We start from the raw sequence: 24729 nt of genomic DNA on the forward strand, positions 1-24729 counted from the left end.
TTGAAAACTAGAGCCAATCAACAATTTTAAGCATCATTTTCGTTCTCCATGACCCAGAATTAGTAAAGTTTGACTACATTTATTTGAGAAGCATTTTGGCTGTAGAGCAGTGTAATAGGACATTCTCAGTTTCAGTGGCAATTGATATATTTATATGCCTACTGAATTCATAATATAGGGAAGTTCAGGTCACTCCCAGTTTGAAGCTCATGTTGAGACTACATCTCTGATAATTAAGGCAGCCTAACTAAATTATAGGTGGGTAGGTGTCTCTTCCCCTCTACACAGGGTTACATTCAACATTCTAGTACAATTGGAGGTGACCCAGCTGCAAAATTTCCAGCATTTAAGTCTATCTGGCTGTAGAGCACACAATGTTTTGCAAATACATCTTTATTATACAGAAATCTTGAACTATATAAAGGATTAATTGGTAATATATATGTTGAAAGAGTTTGTAAGAAAGGTTTTAAATTTATCACAGTCAGAAGGCTTCCCTTTAAGACTCATAGGAACTTATAGTTTATTATGTTATATTGGAGCAATAGTGTATCTAGTTCAGTATCTTTCCTCCAGCAGAGATCTATGACTAATACTTCAAAAGAAGGTGACACCAGTCTCCTCCACTGGAAAGGGGAAAAAAGTATCTGGCCAATTATGCAATGCTTTTACAGGGTGAAAAGTATTCCCTCCTGACCATTCCAAGGATTAGCTGACCTGTAAAGCATGAGATTTTATATCTTGCATATTACTTTATTGTTCTGTGAATCCCATCAAGTTTGCAACAAATTTCTGAGAACTGCCAAAATTGCTGACTTATTACAAATACAGAGGGGCTGGAGAGTGATAAAAATAGACTGTTATTTGGATGTGAATGAATGTACTGTTCTATAAAGGGGATTTCTAAAATCAGTGATATGCCATACCTGAATTGTAGGAGTATAATTTTGATTGTTCTTATGTCTTTTAAAAGACCAAAACTCTTGTAAACATTTTATTTATGTATTTTGTTGTGAAAAAAATACCTCATACTCTTAGGGTTTTTTCAGATTTAGGGCTAAATTCTGCCTTTGGAAGTGTGTGCTTAAGTTCCCATATTTTCAATGGCAGCTGTGCATGTGCAACCAAGACAATATTAGACAATAGTTACTATACTGTATATCTTATCCCTTTTTCCATGTGCTAAGTGGGATTAGAGATCCATCCTCTAACGATTATTTATATAAATAAGTTGTATAATTTTAGATTTATGAGTTTAAACCTAGATTCTGTGCTCAGAAAATTACAGGTAGCTGATAATTCTCATAATGCACATGGAGTTATATACACCTCATAAGGCCAAGGACTGGTGCATGTTTTGAAGGCAGCTCATCTCCCAATCTGTCATATATCAGGAACTGTCTCCCTGATGTTACCCAAATAGTGTAATGATGACATGCTGAAATATCTATTTGTTGTTGTTGCTTGTTTTCAAGCCAATATTGCCTTTCAGTTTAATGCCTTTGCTGTTGTGTATCACTGTGGGTGTTTCATTTGAACAGTGGGGTTTTCAAGTGAGGTACATGAGTCAACAGTTCCCAGTAATGTGTGTTTTGCTTCATCTAATAAGTAATCTGAGAAGTGCTAAAGTGGTTACTTAGATCCCAGTTCTTGAAGATATGCTATCATACCATTTGATGTATTTAAACTGGTAGTATACAATTATCTAAAGTCTTTTATATATCTGACAGTTCGAGGAGCTCCTGTATTTCCTGCATACCTCTCTGATTTCTTTTGGTGATGGTGGTTTTTAATTTTTGTTGGTTTGTTTGTTTGTTCCTTTGATTGTTGTTGAGCCAGTTGTAAGTAGATAAAATCTAGTGCTTGATGCAATTATATATATGTTTATCTTGTGTTTGGAAAATACGTTGATTCTATGAAAGTTTTGTATCTGAAGAATCTTGTTTGTTACATTTTACTAAAGTCTAAGTCTTGTTTCTTACATTTACTAAAGTAAATCTTAATGTTATATTATGGCATATGGAAAATATGCAGAAAAGTTCTTGTATCTTACAAAGCATATAGAGGGCTGGGTTATTTTGTGGATATGGTAGGTCTTTCCGTCTTTCTTTCCGTCTTTTTAGTACTGCCCTCTATACACAATACTAACGCAGATATCAGAATTCCTTTTATCAGTAGGTCAGAAAAAGGGGGAATAATTAATGTTTCAAATTTTGAATACTCAGACTTCTTGAAACCAATGGTTAAATAATGTCAGGTAAATAGAATCATAGAAGTGTAGGGCTGGAAGGGCCTTGAGAAGTCTCGCCTGCTGTGCTGAGGCACAACCAAGTAAACGTAGATGACCTCTGAGAGGTTTTTCTCAACTCTTGTTCTTAAAAACCTCCTGTTATGGGGATTCCACAACCTCCCTTGGAAGCCTATTCCAGTACATAACTATCAGTATATTTAGAAAGATTTTTCCTAATATGTAACCTAAATTTCCTTTGCTACTGCTTAAGCAGAGTACTTTGTGTACTATCTTTAACGGACATGGGGAAAAAAAAGATCACTGTCTTCTTTTTAACAGCCCTTAATATATTTGAATGGTGTTATCAGGTCCTTCCTCAGTCTTCTTTTCTCATGACTAAACATGCCCAGTTTTTTTAACTTGCCCTCATAGCTCAAGTTTTCTAAACCTTTTATCATGTTTGTTGCTCTCTTCTGGAGTCTGTTTAATTTATCCACATCTTTCATAGAATCATAGAACTGGAAGGGACCTTGAGAGGTCATCTAGTCCAGTCCCCTGCACTCATGGCAGGACTAATTATCTAGACCATTCCTGACAGGTGTTTGTCTAACCTGCTCTTAAAAAGCTCCAATGATGGAGATTTTCCTCGAGTGTGGCACTTAGAATTGGACACAATACTCCAGCTGAGGTGTATTGGTCCAGCTGGTGCTCACAGGACAGTTACCTCCTGTGTCTTACATAAGAAACTCCTGTTAATAAACCCCAGAATAGTATTAGCCTTTTTTGCAACTGTATCACATTGTTGACCCATTTTCAATTTGTGATCTGCTATGACCCCCAGATCTTTATTAGAAGTACCTTCACCTAGCTAATTATTCCCCATTTTGTAGTTGTACATTTGCTTTTTCTTTCCTAAGTGAAATACTTTATATTTATGTTTATTTAATTCCATCTTGTTGATTTCAGACCAATTATCCAATTTACTAAGGTTGTTTTGAATTTTAATCCTGTCCTCCAAAGTGCTTGCCACCTCTCCCAGCTTGGTGTCCTCTGCAGATTTGATAAGCATACTCTCCATTCCATTATCCAAGACATTGATGAAAATATTAAATAGTTCCAGACCCAGGACTGACCCCTTCGGGGCCCCACTAGATGTGCCTTCCCATTTTGACAGCGAACCATTGATAACTGCTCTTTTAGTATGATCTTTCAACCAATTTTTGCACCAATCTTATGGTAACTTCATCTAGGCCACATTTCCCTAATTTGCTAATGAGAATGTAATGTGGGACTGTGTCAAAAGCATTACTAAAATCAAGTTGTATCACATCTACTGCTCCTCCCATCCACTAGGCCAGTAACCCTGTCAAAGAGGGTAATAAGGTTGGTTTGGCATGATTTGTTCTTGATAAATCCAGGCTGGCTATTCCTTATAACCCTATCATCTAGATGCTCACAAATTGATTGTTTAATAATTTGTTCCAATATCTTTCCAGGTATTTAAATTAGGCTGACTAGTCTATAATTCCCTGTGTCCTCTGTGTTCCCCTTTTTTGAAGATAGGTATTATGTTTGCCATTCTTCAGTCTTCTGGGACCTTATCTTTTCTCCATGAATTCTCAATGGTAATTGCTAACTGTTCCAAGATTGCTTCAACTAGATCCTGAAGTACCCCAGGATGAATTTCATCAGCTCCTGCTGACTACTTAGCTTACCTAAATATTCTTTAACTTGTTCTTACCCTATTTTGGCTTTCATTCTTTTTTCTCTTTGTAGTTAATGTTAATTATGCTAAGTATCTGGTCACGATTAACCTTTTTAGCGAAGACTGAGGCAAAATCGGCATTAAACATCCCAGCCTTCTTGATGTTATCAGTTATTAGCTCTCTTTCCTCTCTAAGTAGAGGACCTACACTTTCCTTTGTCTTTCTCTTGCTTCTTATTTGAAGTAGCCTTTTGTGTCCCTTCCTACGTGCTTGTTTTGTGCCTTTACTTTTCTGATTTTGTCCCTACATGCTTGTGTTATTCTTTTGTACTCCTCCTTAGTAATTCATCCATGTTTCCACTTTTTATTTTCATTATTTTATTTTATTAAAGAACTCCCGATGGAGCCATACTGGTCTCTTACTGTTCTTGTTATCTTTCTTTGCATTGGGATAGTTTGGTGTTGTGCCTTTAATATTGTCTTCTTGAGAAACTGACAGCTCTCTGGACCTCCTTTATTCCTTAGGTTTTCTTCCCATGGGACGTCACATACTAGTTCTCCAAGTTTGTTAGAGTCTGCTTTTTTAAAGTCCATTGTCTTTATTCTGCTGCTCTCATTCCTTCCTTTCCTTAGAATCATAAAATCTATGATTTCATGATCGCTTTCACCCAAATGGCCTTCCACCTTCAGATTTGCTACCAGTTCCTCCCTGTTGGTCAGAATAAAATCTAAAATGGCTGTCTTTTTGAAACAAAAAGTTATCCCCAATGTATTCCAAGAACTTACTGGAAATATTGTGTTTTGCCATATTACTTTTCCAACAGCTGCCTCGATAGTTAAAGTCCCCCATTACTACTAGGTCTTGTGTTTCATATATTTCTGTTATTGGTTGTAGAAATATCTCATCCACCTCCTCCTCCTGATTTCGTGGTCTATAACAGACCCCCTACGATGACATCACCCTTATTTGTCCCCCTTTTATCTTTATCCAGAGACTTTCAACTGGTCTGCCTCTCACCTCCTTCTGGACCTCAGAACAAGTGTACAGTATATATTCTTGATGTATAATGCAACACCTTCTTCCTTGCAGTTTCCCATGTTTGGATCTTTCAGAGAAGGCCTTTAAAAACAAACAAACAAACAAGCAAGCAAACAAACAAAAAACCTCCCCTGAAGTTCTCTCTCCTCTGTGTAGACATTAAAGATCCCCTGACACACCAGAATATGGATTTGCTCTACTACCCTCTGCCAAAATCTCTCTTTCTTCTACTGTTACATAGCATATTCTGTACCAGTTGACTGCTACAGGGATATGGTGGGGGGGAGGCTGTACACATATAAATATAAGACCTGATTCTGTATGGGGATGAGTCTCTTCTAGGGGGCGCTGAACACTTTCAGCTCCCACTGACATTAGGCTCAGGCTCATAGTTTGTAAAATATTTTAGGAACCTTTGATATAAAAGGCACTATATACATATAAGATTATATTATATTTAAAATTCTAATTGACTTGCTTTCCAATTAGCAAACAAATAAAAATACACAAAAAGATTGTAAGTTCTTGATATAATAAATATGAAAGTACAACTTCCTTATCAAGGTGTTTAATCCTGCCTACGCATGAGACATGATTCCAAATTCTGTTTATTGCCAGTTATATTAGAAAAGTTTATATTTAAACTGATAAGCCATATAAGGAACAACCAGGTATTTAAGTACCTTCCCGATGCTGCAGAATAGACAGCAGCAAATGCTAAGTGGCTCATTCTGAAGTAATTTGCATTTTTTAAAATGTATTTAAGCCCCAAGACATTATTGTATACTATTTTGATAATGTATTCATTAAGGGTTAGCCCTCTTAATTAGAAACAGAAGTTATCCACATTTTTTGGAATAAATTGATTGAAGTAGCAAACAGTCTCCTGAGACCTTCTCAATTGTATAAGTGGTTAGGCCACAAAATCAAAGAATTATACTGTGAGTGATGAAGCTTTTCCAAGTTCTTCTATTTAGTGGAAACCCAGGGGACAGTAAACCATTAGTGGAAACTTTGTCAGATAGATTGATGTATTATTATTATTTATTATTTGTATTACCAAAGTGCCTAGGAGCCCCAGGCATGGACCAGGACCTCTTTGCACTTTACATTCTACAAACACAGAATAACAAAAACAAAAGACAGTCCCATAACACTTATCCCCATTCCATTATTTCAACCCTGTCTCTCAGGCAAAATACTAGAGAGTGTGGACAGCCAGCAGATCTGGGCTTTGTTGAACGGAAGAAGGAAAGTTGATTCCAGAGTTGAGAATACCTCAGCAAAAATACTCTGCCCTAAGTGGCTTCCCATTTGAACCCAAAGTCTGTGAGCTCAAGTGTCTCTGATGATAATATCTTGTAAGATTTCACATCCTTTATATTTACACTCCAAAGTTCTTTAATTGTTTATCAACTGTCCCTGTGACATTGCGCTTATAGTGTGAAGAAAAAAATAAATCCTATTATTATCTCCTGCCGTTTTAAGATGATCAGAATGTTCTGCCTCTCTTTATACCATTGGATTTGAAATTCTATGAGTGTTTTCTTGTGTTTGGTGGTAAAGGCAAAATTTGTCCTCTAAACTCTGAACCCAAACCTTCCACTGCAAGGTCATGTAATCCTGAAGTGAGTGTATAAAGGAAAGGTACAGTAACTCCTCGCTTAACGTTGTAGTTATGTTCCTGAAAAATGCGACTTTAAATGAAAAGATGTTAAGCGAATCCAATTTCCTCATACGAATTAATGTAAATGGGGGGGGTTAGGTTCCAGGGAAATTTTTTTCACCAGACAAAAAACTATATATCATATAGATATACACACAGTATACGTTTTAAACAAACAATTTAATACTGTTCACAGCTATGATGATTGTGAAGCTTGGTTGAGGTGGTGAAGTTAGAGGGTGGAAGAGGGAAGGATATTTCCCAGGGAATGCCTTGCTGCTAAATGATGAACTAGCACTCGGCTGAGCCCTCAAGGGTTTAAACATTGTTGTTAATGTAGCCTCTCACACAAGGCAGCATGAACACGATGGAGGGGAGACAGCATAGCAGACAGAGACAGACACACACCTTGTGTGTAGGAGAGAGAGAGAGAGAGATGCACACTGCCCCTTTAAGTAAGCTGACCCACTCTTAAGTGCATTGTCTTTTTAAGTGGATCAGGAAGTTGAGACAGCAGCTGCTGCCCCAAGCTCTCTATATTGCTCTCCGTCCGTGTCCCCTCCCTGCTCTATATGAAGAAGGGGTAAGCGGAGTGCAGAGAGGAGGGGGACACCCTGACATTAGCCCCTCCCTTCCCCCCTGCACAGCAAGCAGGAGTCTCTGGGATTGATAGCCTGCAATTGATAGCCTGCTGGGAGCATTGCACAACTTTAAACGAGCATGTTTCCTAATTGATCAGCAACGTAACAACAAAACAGCGTTAACCGGGGCGACTTTAAGTGAGGAGTTACTGTAGTCAATGTAATGGTTAAGAGTTTAAGAATCTTGTAAAGATTTATGAAGATACTAACTAAAGGAAGTGCTTTTCATTCCATGGCAGCTTGAAGGTGATAGTATATTAATGGAGAAGAAATGAAAGAATGGGGTTATCTAGAAAGTAGATTCCAACAAAAATATTTTATTTGTGCTGCACTGCACATGAAGGTGGAATGAGCAATGTATTTACACTGTGCCAAATCCTGAGGTCCTTACTCACTTTTATCCCGTCCTTACAAAGTCCCATTAAAGTCTATAAAAAGTTCTTACAATATAGCAATCTAAAAGAGAAAATAACCATAGTCTTACATATTAAGCTTACTTTTGATAACCGACGTGAGCTTTGTGGCAAACTCATTCACGTGGTCAAACAAGTATTTGATATGAAAAAACTTTGAGGCTGTCAGGCGTCAAGGGTACATTTGCCTTTTTTCCCCATTGCTTTTTCAATAGCACATGTGTTGTTTTTCTTTATGAGACTATCCTCCCACCATTAGTTTGGTTCCTCCAGTCTTTCCTGGCACTCTATGTATTGTATTTTATTTGCTTTTACTTCTGTTTTCTACATCCTATGTTTATCGCTTCAGCATCTTCTCTTTGAACTATATCCTGTACATTTTTCATTGGCCTTTTAATTATTCTGGGAAAATCCCTGGTGTACTCTTGAACACAACTTTGGAACACCTGAAGACAAGAGTGCTCCTTCAGCCTCCCAAAGAATCCATCCAGATTTTACAACGTACCTAGTGAATGCAGAGACAGGACTTATAGTGCTATAAATATAGAAGCCCATGCAGTGTGGTCATGTCCAATAAAGCTGATGGTTAGTTGTTTGAATACTGAAACTGTGGATCACATCCTGAGACCCTTATTCTGGAAAATTCCCAGTGATTTCAATGGAAGTTTGCCAGAGTAAGAGCTGAGAAAATTCTAAAAAGTTCAGAATTTGGCCCTTGATATGAAATTCACGCCTTTGAACAGGGGATGAAGTGGGATTTAAGCAGTGAATGGGCATGTGCAGGCCCTCTGCTCATGGGTGAATTTCACCCTTAGTGCATTAATTCAGCGTGTTCCCAGAAACCTGAGAAAATGCAACTGTCTTGTGTCAAATTGTACATTTTTCAAATTCAAATTTATTTAGCAATGTACAAAATTGAGGATAATTAATTAATCTTAGAAGAAAGTGGGCCATTGGAAACTGAAATAGCTAGGACTCTCACTTCGATAACTTCTATTGACACATTAAACAACAACAACAAAATCAATGTAAAATTAGAACTGACCAAATTAATATTAGGTTTTCCTTCAAATCTTCAAGGAGCAGGGGTCAGCTGCTTTGCTTCTTATTCATCTCCCACAGATTGCTGATGTTTTCCTATACAGCTGTCCTTGCAGTTACCCAATGACATACTATTGCCTTTGAGAGTATGGAAACAAATGATTTTTAATTTTCTGTGTGGGCGTAAAATAAAAAATCTTGATGGTGGAAATACGATATTTCATATTAGATATCACACTGCATCACTTTTATGGTTCCCCCTCAACTTTAATTTTTTGATGAGCTGAAATATTTTTGGCACGTTTGGCTTTGCATTTCAAACCTTTCCTGATGCAATGATCTCCCTGGAATACCTTCCATAGAAACATATGCTCAAAACTTGAAAGTAATTACAATATCACTGAAAGCTTCATAATCAGATTACTGAAACTAAATGTTAAAAAATTTGATTTTTCTTGATCCAGTCATTTCAATTTGATTCCAGTCTACTCTGTGATTGATTGAAGAAACATGACAGGACAAAGTCAAAGAGTATTTAGAATGTCTAAAGCATGGTAGAGAAAATTTTAAGTCAGTCCAATTTGAGACATGAAAGTATTTTTTTTTTTATCATTCTTTTCATGGGGTTTTCCCAAAAGAGAGAGGATTTTCTTCAATTTCCAGGGGAAGAGGGGCGGTGTGTGTTTGTTTTCCCTACTGGTGTTTTGGAGAACATGGTCATATTATTGCTACCTTAGACTAAAGCCAAATATATTCAGGAGTGTTCACTAATTTTAATTAGCTGCACAGCTGTGGATCTTCTACATGCATCGAATAGGGTAGCCAAAACTTGAGGAACATAAATAAGAAAATCACAGTTCAGGACAACTGCACCTGTATTTCCCCTCGGTGGTTCAGCAAAGGCACCCTCTCTTGGCGTCTAGCTCCCCAGCTGTTGCCTCTCTTTGATAGAGATCTGCATATCTCTGCCTTCTGACCAGGATATTTCCAGGCTGCATAGTTCCCTGCTTTCACTGTGAATTTCGCAGCATAGACAGGTTGCTCAAGAAACCTGCTTGCTTTTTCTTTAGATACTGATTACAGTATAATTGCCACAGATGTAAGTTCTCATACAGCTCTTTCTATGCAAGCCTACTTTATTCATAAAGTAAAAAGCATGGCAGAAAAAACATATTAAAAATAATAGAAGAACTTACATGCATGCTAATAAATTTACCAGAATTAACTCCCCAGTCCTAACAGGGATTTTGGCAGGATAAGTCCTTCAGCTCTCAACATTCGGGGAAGTCCTTGTGGTTACCAGTTCTGCACAGCTTCAGAGAATAAGAACCAAGTCTTATGACGCCTCAGTAGGCCAAGTCTTTCCAATCCTTCCCAAAGGATTGGGGAACTCTGTGGACCAGAGGTCCTGTCTGTTGACTGGATCAGGAAGAGGGCCCTGAGCTGGTCTAAACATAGGTTATTTAGCCAAAAATCCTTTCTTTGTCTTTGTGGGTCCCTGGAGAATCCACTTTGAACAAATATATGTGTATCTCTCTGCCCCCTCTCCCCCCCCCGGGGTGGGGGCGGCTTCAAAGGTTGATAACTGGAGAAATTATGTAAGCATATATTCCATTCTCCTAGAGAAACCCCCTTAATTTTAAAAGTTCACGTTGTTTCAAAAGGTCCTTTGAAGATTCTTATAATCCCTTCCAGAGATTGCGTTAACCTAGTCTTCCTGCTAAAGAAGTTCCATGCTATCTCACAATAGTACATAAATATTTGCATTTTTGATACAATAAACTCCAAAGGTGTTAACACTAATTCAACAAGGTTTAATTTAACTCATTCAGGATATTGCAAGATATTGTTAGTCTGTCACAAAGTCAACATCTGAAATTCTGTGTATGTTTTGATTTAGACTTTGGAAGCCCATTTTGCTTCCTACTGAAGGAACAGTTGTTGTTTTTATATAGGGTGTTTTCTCTGTGAATGAAAGGTTGGAGGGGCGGGGGGTTGGTTGGGTCTGGTGAAGATGAGAAGGTTTTCTGCTTTACCTTCCTTTCTATATATAATACACAAGTTTAATTTAATTTGGCTGGGAACACAAGGTACTGAGATGCTCTTCTACTTGTAATGTGTTATTACAGTTAGGTACTGTTGGTGCTTTATTTAACCATTTGTATGTGTTCTGTTCACTCTCTTTAGTATATATTATAGGTAGGGTTATTTGTGTTAAAAGCAATACAATAATAAAATAAGCTACTTTCCATTTATATTAGCTATGTAAGCACTTTCTTGTTTGGCATCTCCTTTGATCTGAGTCAGCATTAATGGTCTGATCAGTGACAGTGCCAAATCTGTTCTTTTTTTTTTTACATGGCTTCACACTGTACTGTTGGGCCAGCTGCTGAGAGAATTCGTGGTATTGCTGTAGCTCCAAAACTTATTGAACTTTCACATGTTGAGAGGAGGTTTTGGCAGTGTTGCTTACTAACAAAATATGAAGATCAATAAAATTTGGGAAAGAAACTTAAATACCGAGTTTCATTACTGATGCTTCATCCACTTTTAATGACTTTAGTGCTCATGGGAAGTACTTGATTGACAGCCCTGGAGCCTGAAGTCTTTTATTTAGCCATTGACAAAGTACAGCATAGGGAGCAGAAGTGCAGCCTCCCCAATTTGCCCCACCAATATGTATTACACCTGACTTAAAGGAACCATCTGTAGGCGTGAGAGACTAGCTCAGTCTCTGGGCCCATTTATTTATTGTTAAGTTAGTTACTAGATAGCTCACAAAGTATAGCATATGCTTTACAGAGAAATAGAAGATATGGTCTCTGCCCTAAAGAGATTACAATATAAACAAGGATGTGACAAGTAAAGACTAAAAGAAGAGGATTGATAGGTGGAAAGGAGGAGAAGAGTTACTATTACAAAGTTACGAGTTTTATTCTGTACACAGTCATTGTTTTTTGTTTTAATTAATGTGCATATTATATTAATAAGGTTAGTGGCAGTTCTTGTGAGGGAGTTCATTGGCATAGAAGGCGAGGAGTTGAATTTTCAGGAACAAAATATTAAGGCTATGGAAGAATGGAAGTGGGGAGTCAGGCCAAGGGGATGGAGTATGGAGTAAGGGTGGATTAACACTGGAAGGGAGAAATGGGATGAGAGAGAGAAGCATGGTTAGACATATGATGTGCAGTTAGAGTGAGTTCAGGGAGCAGAAGGAGTAGGGTAGTTGGAGGGACATGGGAGAAGTTTGGAATCAACACCAATCAGCAAAATTAAAAGAAGTCCAGTGTTCAGGTTTTGAATTTGAGGTTCTGATGACATCAGGAGGTTTCTGGGCTGTGAGGGCCTGCAGGTGTTGCTGCTGTCAACAACTGGTAGAAAGTGAGGCATTTTGGAAGGCGGAGCCTTTAATTGGCTGCCCTAAAGGTAATCATACTTGTCCTAGCCATGTAGAGAGATGGGAAGGATGGTGTAACAAGTGGCTCCTGCCTTGTTCAGGGGAGGAAGAAGAAGGTGGTAGGCTCAAATAGACACTCCCTTCATTCTGCTGCTACCAGCTATTTGTGAAAAACAATAAGCTCAATGCAATCCTTTTCCTCTCTGTTGAGACTGCAACATAAGGGTCCAAATTAATGCCTGGTGTAATAATGGTAATGGGTTTTGTGATGTGAACACCTCTTTACGGGAAACTGGGCAGAGTTCACTTAACTCAATCAGAAAAGACTGAGTTTGTTCCCTTATGATGTTGCTCTGATCACTCAAAAACAAAAAATTCAATCTGGAGCTGAGCTATTTTATCTACAAAATTCCTCACCATGAGAAAAATTTGATATTTTAACAAAATGTCTCTAACCTGGATTGAAGAAGCTGACTTTGCAGACACTATGCTGGTAACAAATAACCCTTTATTTTCTTCCTGCATGGTTAGGGTACAAGACTTTAAAAATACTTTATTCCATAATTGCTCAGATTTAGCATAAGACTTCTACCATTTGCACTCTAGCCAGTGCCTTTTCTTGCTTCTCCTATTGCAGGCCATGTGTAAACCATAGTGACCTATTAGAACAAAGCCAATCAGATACCCTTTAGGGACCACTGTATTTGATCATCTTGAACAAAAGGTAATTCATTGTAGTCTCACCAGATCTTCAGTACAGTGATCTGTTGACACTTCAAATATTCTCCCTTAAAGCCATCTCATACCTAACCATTTCCACAGTCAGACCATCAAAACAAGTACATGGCCTCGACTGACTATATAATTTGTAACGTGTTTTATTCAGATTAATTATGCTGTTAATCTTCTGTTAGATCTAATTTAAATCTGCTGTAGATTTTGTGTCTGAGGCAGAATAAATCCTAAAAATGGATTAATGAATTCAATGTGTTGATTTTTTTTTCATTTTCTTACACTTTTTCTTATTGGGCTTTTCATTTCCCCCCATGCCTGCATTATATATGCTGAAATAGCAGATGAAGCTAAAAAGTTTCTTTTACAGTACTTACAACACTTTCCATCAGAATTATCTTGTTGGAAGCAAATATCCCATCTGGTTTACTCTTTAACACAGCAAAACTCCTTAGTGAGCTGTGTTACAGAGACTGGCTGTTGGCCCTAAGCAAGATGAGCACAATCTGTTTCCTATATTTCTAATAAAGGAAAAGAAAAGTTCCTTCATTTGCCTCTTTATTTCATTGTGCTTGCATTTTATGCCGTTCTTTCTTACAATAGAAGCTTTCTCGCTGCTCTCCCATATTTATCCCATACAGGTAAAATGAAAATGCAGTACAGACATATTTAAATACCAAACACTGCACTGAAACAACATTAAAACTCAGATTGTTAATGCATAGCATGGGGCTTTGGCTGTCTGACTCTCCTTAAACATTTTAAGCTGGGGCGGCACTTGATAACCTTGTAGTATCACTTCCTATGCCATAACTGTTCTGTGGATAGAGGACTTCAGTACTCTGCACTAAAATCAATCGGAGTCATGTGGCTAATCCTTGCATGGCTCTTTGAAAATTTACCTCTAAGTATCTAAATTAAATTAACTGCTTCTGTCCATAACTTCTTCCTCCCAGTTGTGCTTAAGAATTGCTGAGGGTTGAGTACTCTTAATCTAGGTTGATTTTTGCATACTATACTGTGTGTGCATGCATGCGTACACATGTATCTCTGAATTTACTTACCGTATATACTCGTTCATAAGCCGAATATTTTTGGTAAAAAAGTGAAGCATCAAAGAGCGGGGGTTGGCTTATAAACAGGTCTACACCAAAATTTGATGATTTTAAACTCTGGAATTATTTAATTGAATATCTAATACATTGTCGTTTTGTTTACCTGGAGCATCTGCAGGCATGGAGCCCCTCAGCTCCCTGTGGCCACAGTTCGCCGTTCCCAGCCAACAGGAGCTGCGGGAAGTGGCAGCCTGCCACAGGGAGCTGAGGGGCTCCAGGCCTGCAGATGCTCCAGATAAACAAAACGTCCCAATTCGTCAGTGGCTGACCCTGACGGGCCGGGAGCCAAAGTTTGCTGACCTATTTATTGATGTCAGTACTGCAGCCTTTTAAAGTTGCAAAGGCTTTGTTTAGTGGACTAGATTGGCTTGAAATGATTACTAAAAGAGCAGTGCTGCAGATCTGCATGACATTTGACCCATTCATTTCACAAAATGCTACACCTTACAAGCCAATCAGAAAAATACAATGAACGATAGTACTATAGCACTGGTGTCAGTCTGCTACTGTGTAATTTGATCTCTTCATGCATTTCTACCAATGGACCTCATAAGTCTCGAGCCAATATGAAAATATAATGCGCAGAATCGATGGAATCTCTAATAAAATTTAAATAGCCTGTTTATCGCCACAGACATGCCAATCTACAGGGCGGCTTTGAAATAAACAAGGAACAATAATAATTTGACAGTGATAAAGCAGGTGACATTCCTATAAAAAGTCCTACAAAATCTATAACTATAATAATAATAATCTATTTTCATACTAGTATTTAAAATGGACAGCGGTGAAATCAGAAGAAAACGGTCTGCTTATCACACAGTGTTCAAACTTAAGTTTGTTGAATATGCAGAAGCAAACAATAATTGTGCCGCTGCTCGTGAATTCTGTATCAATGAGAAGCAAGTAAGAATGGCGAAAAAATAAAACACTCAAAACTATACCACGAAGCAAGAAAAAATGTCCGAGGTCCGCTTCATTTCCTGAGCTGGAGAAAGATCTCAATAATTGGGTTGTTGAATGTCGACAAAATGGGTACATTGTCACTAGAACTGGAATTCGTCTGCGAGCTCTGCAAATGTTGAAAGATGACAAATACAAGTCAGTAAAGCTATCAATGTTTGTCGTATCAGCGGGTTGGTGTACTCGCTTCATGAACCGTCATGGTCTCTGTCTTCGTCAGCGAACAAAGATAGCACAAAAGCTGCCGAGAGATCTGGAAGAAAAAATCGAATCTTTCCAAAGGTTTATTATAAAATATTGAAAGGAATATGCATTTGGACTGTCACAAATAGGAAATATGGATGAAACACCGATGACATTCGATTTCCCGAGCAACAGAACGTAACCAGTGTTGGTGAAAAAACAGTTTTAATTAAAACCACTCCCATGAAAAAATCCATTTTACGGTGGTTTTATTGTGTTTGGCAAATGGGTCAAAGCTCCCTACTGTTGTTGTTTTTAAAAGAAAAACCTTGCCTAAAAACATGAGATTTCCTGCTGGTGTCACTGTACATGCATACGAAAAGGGATGGATGGATGGATGGATGAAAGTGGGACTATTGAATGGCTGGAAAAAGTGTGGAATAAGAGACCAGGAGCACTTTTCAAGAAACCTGCTATGCTCGTTTGGGACAAGTTCAGGGCACACAAGACGGATGAGGTGAAAAATGTGGCCAAAAATATGAAAACTACTTTGGCTGTAATACCTGGAGGCTTAACTTCAGTTCTACAACCGCTTGATGTCTGCCTGAACAAACCCTTTAAAGACAGGCTACGCAAAATGTGGTCTGAATGGATGTGCTCAGGCATGGCGAAGGTGACAAAAGGCGGGAATCTTATGAAGCCCGAAATCAGTCTGATCGCCCAGTGGGTCAAAGATGCGTGGGTGTCCATTCCCTCGGAAATGATAGAAAAATCATTTAGGAAATGCTGCATCAGCAATGCATTCAACGGGTCAGAAGATGATGCCATATTTGATGATGACACAACAGAGGCTGATGATGATGAGTCTGAAGACAACACTACCAACATATATGATGATAGTGCAGGTGCAACTGTGACTGAAGCCGAGTTTAATGAACTGTTTGGTGAATCAGAGACTGATTCAGACTTTGAAGGATTTTAAGACTTTTTAAAGTCTCATATTGTTCTAAGGTACTTGTTTTAAATATCCATTTACTGATTTTAAATATTGACTGTAATTTTGAAGGTGAATACATATTTGTTCAGTTATTATAACAATAGGTTTTTCGTTAGATTACATTAAAATAATTCTAGCAAAACTTTTGAGTGTTTCTTGTGATGCCAAATATAGCAGGGGTCGGAAAACTTTGGCTCCCGGCCCATCAGGGTAAGCCGCTGGCGGGTCAGAGCGTTTTGTTTACTTGAAGCATCTGCAGGTACAGAGCCCCTCAGCTCCCAGGGGCCGCTGTTTGCCGTTCCCAACCAATGGGTGCTCACTTCCCGCAGCTCCCATTGGCTGGGAACGGCAAACTGCGGCCACTGGGAGCTGAGGGGCTCCATGCTTGCGAATGCTCCAGGTAAGCAAAATGTTCAGGCCCACTAGCGGCTTACCCTAATGGGCCAGGAGCCAAAGTTTGCCAACCCCTGAAATATAGGGTCGGCTTATGAAAGGGTCATACAGTTTTTGCTATTTTTACCTATCTATCTTGGGGGGTCGGCTTATAAACGAACGGGCTAATGAACAAGTGTATACAGAATATTTGTCTGTTTATCATTCCTTATATGTTATTTTAATGAAATAATTTCCTTTCTCATTTAAAACAAATCATAATATAAAAATATTTTCACTGTTTTTAATTAACATTGTATCGGGCCAAAGAACAATTGTTGTGCATTAACAGGTTCTTCCATTTGCTGGGATTTTGTGTTCTTAGAAGGTAGAATCTTGGCATACTGAATACTAATCTGCAACACTGCGTAAAAACTATTTTGTGACATTAGATTCAGTGAAATCCATAGAGTTGTGGCGCCATCACACTTAGTGGACCCACTGACAATATGAATCTCTTTCTTCTCTCACTAAGTAAAATATTTTCTTAAAAGCTTACTGAATCTCTGTCCTACAATATTTTAATGTTTGATGACATCTTTACAAAAATATTTTTGTTACAGTCCACTTTTAAACCTTTAACTGCATGACCTTTCCAACTTTCATTTCGACATGACACTGATCCCAAAATATTTTGGTCATACCTGAATTTTCAAAATTAAAGAAGAACTCACCATCTCTATGTTTGTTTAGTGTAAAATAAAAGGGAGCAAAGTAAGAGGAACTTTAGTGGACAATACAGAAACCATTTTGGCACTCATTGATGTAATTCTTTTAAGCAATTAAAAAAAACCTTTCACTCAACAATATGTGAAATTATTATGTACTATTAATTCCCATTTCATTTCAAACATATTATTTTAGAACCAATTATTTTATGAATCCCCTGAACTAGGATAAAATAGACAACCTGCTGGAAACCAATTTAAGATGCGATTCCAGTATACACATGAGAAAGTTGGTTTCATATGAATACAGCTTACTTCATTTCTTGAGATGAATATGATCAGGCAACCTTTCAGAGACAAAGAACTGCGCATAAGGAGAAAGCTTTAATTTACTTTACTATTTACATAAACATGGGGTGGTCAGATACAAGATTAAGAAATGTTTGTTTTCTTTGTTCATTTTACTTAAATGAAACTATTCTGTATGTCTAGTTGCTGCATATCATTATTTGAGAATTAAGGGTTTGTGAGCTTCTTTACAATGACTTCATACAGTCAAATAAAATGATATAAATGTTTCAAAAGCCGAAGATTTTGTTTTCATAGAATTACTTTTCAGTAAGTGTGCTTATTCCAATAGTATAAAAATGATTTAACTATGTTAAGAGAACCCAAGCCACCCATTGGGCAGGCTTGTCACTTGCTTTTACAAAAGGGCAGTAAGAAGATCCGAGGTGTCTCCTTACTCCTCTGCATAAGCTACTCACATTCTTGGTGACAACAAACACAGGAGAAGAGCCTTCACAGGACATGCTACACCTCTCTTGCACAGGAATGAATGGGAGGAGTAGAGAATGAGCAGAGCTTTGATTCTGCTCCCTCCATCTTCAGTGTGCTGGCCAACAAAGGAGAGCCAGTGTGAATGGGGAAGTAATCTGTTACTGGTATAGATAAGTATCAGATCGCTTTACCCTCTCCTCCTTCAAAGGAAGCAAGGAACCAGGGAACAAATTATGAGTTTTAGGGTCACAGTTAGTTCTCTGATCTGCTTTGGGAGCAGCATAGCTATCCACTGCCCGTTATTCAGGGCAGATTTTTATGTCACAATCAGCACCTTATTGTATATGAAATTTAGCCCTGGAACTCCTATTGTAATCAGAGAGGGTTTTTTTTTTTTTTAAAGAAATATATGTAAATCAGATTTGCTAAACCATGTGAACCGCTTATCTATGGAATGCACAAATTCTGTGATCACATTTGAGATCTTTTTTTGTTTTAAAATATGTACTTGTAATTATTTTTAATTGTTCAGTGTTTTTTAAAGAAGGTAAAATATCAGATGCATATCACGTAACATATATTGAGCACAGAAATAATAGAAGTGGGGTGAACTTACAAACTGGTAATCACTGAACATGTTTGAACATTAGTACTGTATTAGGTAAAACACTGTATAAAGAATTGAAATGTTTTATAAACCCTTTCACTGGTGATTATCCACCAGTGCTGTTCTGCCATCATCCATTAATACTGAATATTAAGATGTACATGTTCAGATGCATAGAGGGTTTAATTGTACCTGGATATACCTTGAATGTTCAAGGTCAAGTGGTCTGTTAATAATCTAATATAGACCATGTCTACACTGCGCACCTTACAATGGTGTGGCTGTGCTGCTGCAGTCGCACCGTTGTAAGGTGTGCTGTGTGGCCGCTCTTTATTGCCGGGAGAGAACTCTCCCAGGAACAAAATAAAAACACCTCCAATGAGGGGTGGTAGCTTTGTCCCTAAAACTTTTATTGTTCAGGGGGTGTTTTTTCACATCCCTGAGCAACAAAAGTTTTACAGACAAAAGTGCCAGTGTAGACAAAGCCATACATTAGGGCTATCTAAAGTTCAATGTTCTCTGGCAGTCTGCTATGCTATCTTATTTCAGAGCCACCACATAATTTACAAGTGCTGTCTTAAAGATGCCTCAGAACACTGAAAAATTTTCTAAAGCACCTAAGTGACTTAGGAATCGAAGTCCTAGTTTCAAATTGATTTAAGTCCTAAGGAGTCCAAGTCTCATTGAAAGTCAATTCTAAGTCATGTAGGCCTTTTTGAAAATGTTATTCATTGCATTTATCATTAAAGCACTCTGTAAAGATTGACTAAATGATCCTTAAAGGAAGCCTGAGTGATATCATAGAAAGTTACACTGGTATAATGTAACATATGACTTTAAACCAGTATAGTTAAAACTGGTTCAAAAGGCTGTGTGGACACACTTATTGTGGTTTAAAAGTGACTTATTTCAGTTTAGTTTAAGCTGAATAGGAAAAATTAGCTGCTTTTTCCGACCAACATTCTTCAACCCATTGAGGCGGCAAGGGCATTTCTCCTATTTGCTCTCTCCCACCTCCACCTTCTTTCCAGGCACAGTGCATTCTCCCTGTGGTCTGACCAAACACGCCCCCTGCTCAGCTGTGATGGTGGTGGGGGATTTTAAGTTCAGTTCTAGCTTCATATGGAGGTTATCAAGTCTTGGTATTTTATAGAAAACTGGCAATCATGGAGCATTTTGGGTTCCAAAAGATGTAAGTATTTCCATGTGAACAGTTAAACTCACACCTAAAAGTATCCATTCATATCCTGACAATATAGCAACTTCATAACAATTCAACCCCACATATTCTTAAACAAAAAAGAAAGATGAATCTGGATGGTTCAAAGGGGATCTTCATTATGGAGGCCTTTGTACGCAGTAGGCAGGTGTAGGAACAAGAAATTGAAAGCGAGAGAGCTCAGTGAACTCAAAGTTAGATAATATTTGGAGATTGACCAGATGGTATTTCCTTCTTCAGCTCTTTCAGACAAAAGAGTGACCATGTAACTATGAAGTCAGTATATTTAACTTGCATAGTGAACAAGTTTCCAATGGTAATGATGTTTCAAACTTTTCAGTCCAATTATAACATTGTTTGGAGTTCTGTGTTTTACTGTGTTGGCTGCTAGTAAAAAATGTTTGCATAGAGATTTAAGAGATTCATTGATGGGATTCCTTGGAAATCCCCAAAAGCTATTTTGCTGTAATAAGGGGGATGTCTAAGTTTGTGAATTGCTCATTTGGCTGGTCCTGAAATGTTTGCATTTTCTTTTTTACATGTGTATTGTTCAAGAAAGTGGGTGACATCACAGCTGCAGTCAAACAACATGAGAGAGCTATGGTGTCAGTGACATTTAGCTTTCATGGGAGGATATAACTTCATGAGCTTTTGCCTGTTTCCCAGACCATCCTAGATGAAAACATCTAGATAAAAATCTCCTTGGTATTTGCTTTTCAAATTCAGTACAATTGTATGTAGTTTATTCTCCTATATAGAGATACATGCTAATTTGTTTAGTTAAAACTTTCTTTTTGTTTTGATTTTTGCTTAAATGAATAAATGGTCTAAATGTCTGAGAGGGTACAGCACTCTTGGGAAATGACAAGTGATATTGATTTAGCATCGTCTAATTCCCTCAAGCAGAACAGCTGCAAAATATTTTCAATTTCTTCTTATTTCTGCCTACAGATTACACTGACTTGCGATGCAGATGGCAGGGGTGGACAAGATAGGATAGTATTGACAGTTGTGAGTGTTTGAGTTCAAAGCACCGGAGATGGGCTTTGTACAAAAAAAGTTAGATCGAATCCCAATCAAGAGTACCAGTGTTAAGCTGCTCTTTTGTATCTGTGGTATGTCTACACTACGAGAGTAGTTCGATTTCACTTAAATCGAATATGTGGAATCGATATTGCAAAGTCGAACGTGTGTGTCCACACTAAGGACAGTAATTCGACTTTGTGAGTCCACACTAACGGGGAAAGCGTCGACATTGGAAGCGGTGCACTGTGGGCAGCTATCCCACAGTTCCCGCAGTCCCCGCTGCCCATTGGAATTCTGGGTCGAGCCGCCAATGCCTTCTGGGTAAAAAAATGTGTCGAGGGTGCTTTTGGGTAACTGTCGTCATCCGTCCGTCACTACCGCCCTCCCTCCCTCCCTGAAAGCGCTGGCGGGAAATCAGTTTGCGCACTTTTCTGGTCAGTGACAGCGCGGACGCCACAGCACTGCGAGCATGGAGCCCGCTGCGACCATCGCTGCAGTTGTGTCCGTTGTCAACGCCTCGCAGCTTATCATCCACCTTTCCCAGAGGCAGATGCAGATAAATCAGGCGAGGAGGCTACGGCACTGCGGTGAGGGCCTGAAGTCTGAGAGTAGCACAGGCCTGTCAGAAAGCACGGGACCCAGCGCCGAGGACATCACGGTGACAATGGGTCATGTGGATGTTGTGGAACGGCGATTCTGGGCCCGGGAAACAAGCACGGACTGGTGGGACCGCATAGTGCTGCAGGTCTGGGATGAATCGCAGTGGCTGCGAAACTTTCGCATGCGGAAGGGGACTTTCATGGAACTTTGTGAGTTGCTGTCCCCTGCCCTGAAGCGCAATGACACCCGGATGCGAGCAGCCCTGACTGTCCAGAAGCGAGTAGCCATAGCCCTCTGGAAGCTTGCAACGCCAGACAGCTACCGGTCAGTCGCGAACCACTTTGGCGTGGGCAAATCTACCGTGGGGGTTGTTGTCATGCAAGTAGCCAACGCAATCGTTGAGGTACTGCTCTCAAAGGTAGTGACCCTGGGAAACGCGCAGGCCATCATAGATGGCTTCGCCGCGATGGGATTCCGAAACTGTGGTGGGGCTATAGATGGAACTCACATCCCTATCCTGGGACCGGACCACCAGGCCAGCCAGTACATTAACAGAAAGGGCTACTTTTCAATGGTGCTGCAAGCACTGGTGGACCATCGGGGACGTTTTACAAACATCAACGTCGGATGGCCGGGCAAGGTTCATGACGCTCGCGTGTTCAGGAACTCTGGTCTGTTTAGACGGCTGCAGGAAGGTATTTACTTCCCGGACCACAAAATAAGTCTTGGGGATGTGGAGATGCCTACAGTGATCCTCGGGGACCCAGCCTACCCGCTAATGCCCTGGCTCATGAAGCCCTATACTGGCGCCCTGGACACTGAAAAAGAACTCTTCAACTACCGGCTGAGCAAGTGCAGAATGGTGGTGGAGTGTGCTTTTGGCCGTCTCAAGGGGAGATGGAGAAGCTTACTGACTCACTGTGATCTCAGCGAAACCAATATCCCCATTGTTATAGCAGCTTGCTGTGTGCTCCACAATCTCTGTGAGAGCAAGGGGGAGACCTTTATGGCGGGGTGGGAGGTTGAGGCAAATAGCCTGGCTTCTGATTACGCCCAGCCAGACAGCCGGGTGATTAGAAGAGCCCAGCGGGACGCGCTGTGCATCCGGGAGGCTCTGAAAGCTAGGTTCCTGAGTGAGCAGGGTAACCTGTGACTTTTAAGTTTGTGTACAGAGAAGCTGAACCTGCCCCCGTTTCTTTACCCAGTCAATGTTGACTATCCTCTCCAGTTACATACCCCCTTCACCCCCTTCCAACACACCTTTAAAAATAAAATGACTTCTATTTTGTTAATGGCCACCGTTTTCTTTATTACTGTTTTCGCGGGAATGTTTTAAACCTGGGACGCAGACTGTGGTGGGGAGCGGGTGTAGTGTACTGATGCAAATGACGCTTCTAAACTGCAGGAATGACAGGCTCCGCAGTGGTGGACTGGTTGTTTCAACGGAGCCTGCCAGCCCTCCTGATGGGGACTGCGTGTATGTGGTGGCTATGTGACTTTGTGGCAGGGGGAGGAGGGTTACAGATCCCCTGCAGCGTGGCTCTGTGATCCAGGATAAGGGTCGCTGCATAAGATCTGTAACTGCCCTCCCCCGCCACAAAGTCACAGAGCAACCCCCCCTCCCCCCCACAGAACATGAAAACCACCTCCCAGACTGACCAGGGTAACTAGTGACTGCACTGTGTGTGTGACCTGCTGCTGTCCTGTGCAATTACCAACCCCCTTACCCCCCTTCAGACAGACTCTCCTCTAAAGAACATGATGGAAACAGTAATGAACAGAAACGTATTTTTTATTAACAACCACACATGAAACTGGGGGGTGAAACTTGGACGGGGGCTTGGGTGAGGCGGGAAGGAAAGGACTTTTCAAATTTTGGGGAATGAGAGCCTTCTGGTGCTTGAGCAGTCTGCAGGGGTGGAGTGAGAGTTTTCACGGACTTTGCCGCCCCTCCTTCTTTGGACTTTGGGTGAGGGGGGTATGGGACTTGGTGGCGGGGGAGGGCGGTTACTGATAGACTGCAGCGGGGCTCTGTCCTCCTGCCTCCGTTCCTGCAGAACATCAACAAGGCACCGGAGCGTGTCCGTTTGCTCCCTCATAAGTCCAAGCAGCGTTTGAGTCGCCTGCTGGTCTTCCTGCCGCCACCTCGCCTCACGTTCCATGTGTGTCCGGTGCATTTGGGACAAGTTCTCCCTCCACTGGGTCTGCTGTGCTGCCTGGGCTCGGGAGCAGCCCATTAGTTCTGAGAACATGTCCTCCCGCGTCCTCTTCTTCCTCCGCCTAATCTGCGCTAGCCTCTGGGTGTGTGATGCCAGGCTGGGTTGGGAGACAGTCGCAGATGTGGCTGTGGGAATGGGAAAAAGGGAGTAAATTCCTCAGAAAGATAAATGTAGTTGTGAACAAAGAACATAGTCTTTCTCTGTGAACAAGACCATGCACTGTACCTATCACATGCGCACTCAGGACAAGGTCGAATTTTCGGCCCTCGCATTCAGTGCCTGGGGTCTTGCACTGCCGATTTGAGAAGCGGGGCAGGACACCGGAATTTGTGTAGCAGGCAGATATGGTAAGCCGTAGACTTGTGGCTGCTTAAAACTTTGATAGTAGCACTGGCCTCCTTTCACATTGAAAGCAATGCTAGTCCCTGCTGCCAGCAATCCGGCAAGCATCAACTCTGCCCCTGTCCCACCCCCTCGCGGCTGTCCCAGGGAAAGATCCCTGTATGCCGCCCGTCTCCCGCCTCCACCGCGTGGCTGTAAACCGGCAGTTACAGTTCTGTAAAGGAACGGGCAAGCAGTCCCAATACTAACATTCCCCTACCTAATTCAAAGCAGGTCACCATGAGCGACATCACCCTGATGAGGATCTCAGACAGAGATAAAGAAAGAATGCTTCGGGAAAGCCTGCAAAGAGCAGGGCCGTATGCCGCCATGCTCTGCAGGGCAATGATCCCGGAGTACCTGATGGTCTCCTGGTGCGGAAACGTTTCATACCATGGAGGACCCAATAAGGCCGCTCTCCCCAGGAACCTGATGCAAAGGCTTTCCAATTACCTCCAGGAGAGCTTTGTCGAGATGTCTCAGGAGGATTTCTGCTCTATCCCCGGACATGTAGACCGCATTTTACTGTAGCTGCAGTGGCAGGGACTAAACAGTAGAGCGGCTTGGGCAGCACAATCATGCAAAACCGGACATTGTTAGATTTGTTTTTAATAGTTGCACTGCCAGGGACTAAAACGTTAAGCGCCTAGGGCAAACTAATCATGAGCAACCCAT

Source organism: Terrapene carolina, unplaced genomic scaffold (assembly GCF_002925995.2).
Source record: "Terrapene carolina triunguis isolate 2854851 unplaced genomic scaffold, T_m_triunguis-2.0 Scaffold85, whole genome shotgun sequence".
NCBI lineage: Eukaryota > Metazoa > Chordata > Testudines > Emydidae > Terrapene > Terrapene triunguis.